This window comes from Bubalus bubalis, chromosome 5 (genome assembly GCF_019923935.1).
Source record: "Bubalus bubalis isolate 160015118507 breed Murrah chromosome 5, NDDB_SH_1, whole genome shotgun sequence".
NCBI lineage: Eukaryota > Metazoa > Chordata > Mammalia > Artiodactyla > Bovidae > Bubalus > Bubalus bubalis.
Genome location: NC_059161.1, coordinates 15,835,438 through 15,840,110, shown reverse-complemented (window position 1 = coordinate 15,840,110; position 4,673 = coordinate 15,835,438). Strand labels below are relative to the sequence as shown.

Here is a 4,673-nt window from a genome sequence, read left to right as displayed (position 1 = left end):
AGCATTCACTGCAGCCCCAAACCTCCACCCTTAATCAGTGTACTCCACTGCCTCTACTTCAGTTTAAATTTTGCTCCTAGAAGACACCTCTTGAAAGAGTAGTGATCCTTCAGGGAGACCAATAAATAATTCCAGCTCATCCGAATTTCTTCTCTGTACCTTTTTTTTTCCATTCCAGCACTCGTGGAATTTGGGAACCTCTTACCACGGCACCCGTGTTCATTCTCTCAGGTACCTCCCTTCTCTGCATCTTAGCAGCTCTCTGGCATGGTAATCCTGGGGCTTGTTGCTACAGTCTTCCTGAAAGAGAAGCTTCTTGGCTCCTGCACGTTCTTAATGCTCAGGAGAAGAGCTGCGCTATGGGGCCAATCTGTCACTGGGTCTATATTTAGCACCATCTGCCAGGAATATTTCAAACTGCCTATTTTTGTATGTGCCGGTTTGTGCAAATGGACTGCTCCACCGCTAGTTCGTGGGAAACCAGGGGCATTAAGTGGATGCTCCGGGTTTTATGTTAAGTGTTGTGAGTCAGCCCTTCAACCACCCTTCAAATGAGACTTGGTAGAGGATGGAGGCAGGGTTTTCCCAGGGTGTGAGTCCCAGGGGTCTACACTTTCAGTGACTCAAAAGCAATCCAGGGGTGGCAGCTGCAGAGGAGGCGGAGGGGAGTTCTGGGTTTGGGGAAGATATATATCTTCTCCAAATATAAAAAGCTGAAGGCTTTTGCAGCATCCCTGAGGCAACATGCTGGCTTTTCCCATCTCAGAGCTCCCCTATGCCAGATCCATAAATCACTGGGCAGACTCTTTCAGCCTTAACCAAGCCCGTACTGCCTTTGTGATCCATCTCAGTGAAAGATAAGGTCTCCCATTCACTGAGGGCTTCGGTTTCCAGTGCTGACATTTATAAGCATCAGTTCGCTTCGTCCATTCGACATCCTTATGAGGGAGATTCTAGTCTTAGTCTCAGCTTAGAGCCTAGGAAACTGAGGCTGAGAGAGGCTCAGGGACTCCCAGAGTCAGAATCCAAGCTTGGACTTACTGAAACCAGACCATGATCATCAGCCAGACTCCGGTTATCATACTGACCAGTTCTGTATCTCCTACCCAGTGAATCTCTCTGCAATAGACACTGTAAATTTTTTTGCCTATTATTTCCATCTGCAGCTTATTTTCCAGATTGAATGTTTGACTGCATTTGAGAGTTTCTGGCCATAGGTTTGTTATCCGGCCCCACTGTGACTGCGCTGATTATTCTAAAAACCTCTCCCAGATTGGGCCCAGAAACGGCCCAGTGAGGCAGGGGGCTCTTGGTTTTGCCCTCAGCCTTGAGTAAGATGTGTTTGATGGAAGCCGTTGAGCAGCCTTATAAGAGTCTGCCCCAGCTTCAGAGGTGCAGAGACAAGTATGGAATTTGTCCTTGTAAATGACAAGTGTTGTTGGAATAGGAATTGCCACAAGGGATGGCATGGGCCTGGAGCTGAAAAGACTGACAGGGGAGTGCAGTTCATTAACCCAGCTGACCTGAGTGACTTATTAATCTTCAGAGTGGCTGAATCCAGGCAGATTCCGAATTGTGATAATAGGAAAATATTGAAAGCTATATGGACTTTTTTCTGAGCACAGTTCCTGAGGATGACCGAGCACCCGAGGATGGAAGTTAGTTACGCAGGCTCTGGTTTTGTAGGTTGGAAAGTAGAGGGACTGACAAACATGAGTGGCACAGAAACAGAGATTAGAAGTCAGACCTTTTAATAGACAATTCCACATTCCCTATTTCAGTTGTTTACTCTTATATAACAAGCCACCCTTAAACTTCAGTTCAGTTCAGTTCAGTCGCTCAGTCGTGTCCGACTCTTTGCGACCCCATGAATCGCAGCACGCCAGGCCTCCCTGTCCGTCACCAACTCCTGGAGTTCACTCAAACTCACATCCATCGAGTCGGTGATGCCATCCAGCATCTCATCCTCTGTCGTCCCCTTCTCCTCCTGCCCCCAGTCCCTCCCAGCATCAGAGTCTTTTCCAATGAGTCAACTCTTCCCATGAGGTGGCCAAAGTACTGGAGTTTCAGCTTTAGCATCATTCTTTCCAAAGAACACCCAGGGCTGATCTCCTTTAGAATGGACTGGTTGGATCTCCTTGCAGTCCAAGGGACTCGCAAGAGTCTTCTCCAAACTTAGGGGCTTAAAAAAAGAACAATCATTTTATTATGATCTCCTGTGGATGTGGGAAAGATTGAAGGCAGGAGGAGAAAGCGATGACAGAGGATGAGATGGTTCAGAGGCATCACTGACTCAATGGACATGAGTTTGAGCAAACTCTGGGAGACAGTGAAGGACAGAGAAATCTGGCGTATTGCAGTTAATGGGGTTGCAAAGAGTCAGATATGACTTAGTGACTGAACAACAGCGAGGATGTGGGGGCAGTTGTCTGGCTGTCTGGTCCTCACTAGGGTCTCTCCTGCAGTTGCAGCTGGATAATGGTTGGGGCTGGAGTCATCGTAAAGTCTTCCTCACATATCTGGAAGTTGATGCTGGTTGTGAATTGAGACCTCACCTTGGCTGTGTGTCGGGACATCTATACATCATCTCTCCACAAGGCCTGAATATCCGCATAGGAAGAGGGCTGTGTTCTCAGAGGGAGAGACCCAAGAGAATGAGGCAAACTCTATATCTCATCTTTTATTACTTAACCTCAGAAGTCACACAGTGTCACTGTATAGTCCCATCATGGTCACAGGCCAGGCCAGATTCAAGAAGATAGAATGCAGACACATTCCTCAAAGGGAGGAGAATCAACATGAATTTTTAAGAAAGGCATGTGAGATGGGATATATACTATGGTGGCCATTTTTAAAAGATGCAATCTTCCATACCAATCACACTGGACTAGGGAAGAATTTGAATTTGGGAGAAATTGGATGAGGGACTATAGCCAGGATTACATGCCAGAGGGCTGGAAGGGCAGGGGAGAATCAAGACTCCAAACAATTCCTTCTCATAGTCAACAAGTGTTTAGTGGGTACTTCTCATGTGCCAGAAATTGGGGATACAACAGTGAGCAAGAAGCAAGACCCTAGCCTTCATGTAGTTTATAGTCTGGTGGGGACATGATAAACACCCGCTCAAATAATTACAGTAACTGTAAAGTTGGGTAAGAAGACTGACAATAAAAGGGTGTATGTGTCTATTTTAGATAAAGAGCTTAGTGATGGCCTCTCTGGGGTGGGCAGACACTTAAGTGGATGAAGTGAAGCATGCTGACATTTGGAGGAAGGACATTCCAGCCTGAGGGAAGAGCAGGTGCCAAACCCCTACAGAAGGATAAGCCTGATGTATTCAAAGTATAACAGGAAGCCCTGTGGCTAGCATGGAGGGACTGAGTTGGAGTAGGGTAGGAAATGAGGTATAAGAAGTTACCAGTGGTTGAAGCTTAATTTGGGGCAAAATGTATTTCAAAACATTTCGTTTGTGAATGTTTGCTCCCCTAGAAGGACAAATCCCCGCTATTAGAAAGTATCCATCATGAATATAGGCTTCCTGTTTTTGAAACGTAAATGACCATGAGTCCCTTTGGGGCAGAGCTGACTGAATACAAATTTCAGAAAACATCTCTGACATGAATGTAGAAGCATCTGGCTCCCCTCAGGGTAACTTCCCACCACTTACCACAGCCAATCTGGTCTTTGTCAGGGCATCTTCCTTTTCAGGGTGTAACTATGACAACGGAGTGTGATGCTGATGCTGCGACTCCGCAGAAGCCCTCTATTTGCACACACGATGCTGTCGGAACATAGAATTGTGAATCAGATTAGTGTCAGCCCCTCCCTTTGTAGTGAACAAGTTATCTGCTACTTGATTCCATTAATGTTTTATTACTGGCTTTGTTTTTACTATGACTCTTTTATAACAAGATGATTAACATGTTCTATAATCGATGGCAGCATTCCCCAAATTTATTTGATCAAGACCCCCGTATTAGTTTTCCATTGCTGCTGTACCAAATCACTACAAACTTAACAGCATAAACAACACAAATGCCTTATCTTACAATCTGCAGATTAGAGGTCTCATGATGGTCTCTACAGGCTAAAATCAAGGTGTCAGCAGGGCTATGTTCCTTTCTTGAGGCTCAAGGGGAAGAGATATTACCTTGGTCATTCCAGCTCTTGGCAGAACAGAATTCCTTGTGGTTATAGGACCAAGGTCTCCAAGGTCTCCTTGCTAGCCGAGGGCTATTCCCAGCTTCTAAAGGCTGCCCCAATTCCTTGGCTCATGACCCCTTCCTCTATCTGCAAAGCCAACAGTGGTAGGTTGAATAACTCACTTCTTGAATTTCTCCTCCATGTTCTTCTGTCTCATTTCTCTCTGACCACAGCCAGGGAAGATTTTCAACTTTTAAGAACTCATGTGATGAGACTGGGCCCACCTGGGTATACCAGGATGTTCTTTTCATCTGAAGATCCATGCCATTAGTCACACCTGCAAAGTTCCATTTACCATGTAACACAACACAGTCACAGGTACCATGGATGAGGATGTGAACATCTTTGGGAGAGTCATTACCTACCACAGGCTTCATTCCCCAACCCCCATGGAATACAGTTTGGGAAGCACTGTGGTAGAGGGCTGAATTCTAGACAGGAAAGAAACCCATTCTTTAGAGGCCATTAAA

At 45.8% G+C, this 4,673-nt stretch overlaps 1 long non-coding RNA gene across 1 annotated transcript; it reads right to left on the bottom strand.

Moving 5' to 3' along the window:
• Positions 1 to 2,126: 2,126 nt before the first annotated feature.
• Positions 2,127 to 4,255, bottom strand: LOC123333563. Its single transcript, XR_006550937.1, has 3 exons — positions 4,151 to 4,255; positions 3,668 to 3,781; positions 2,127 to 2,182 (listed from the first exon to the last, which is right to left on the bottom strand). It is a non-coding gene; the product is annotated as an uncharacterized LOC123333563 (long non-coding RNA).
• Positions 4,256 to 4,673: the final 418 nt, after the last annotated feature.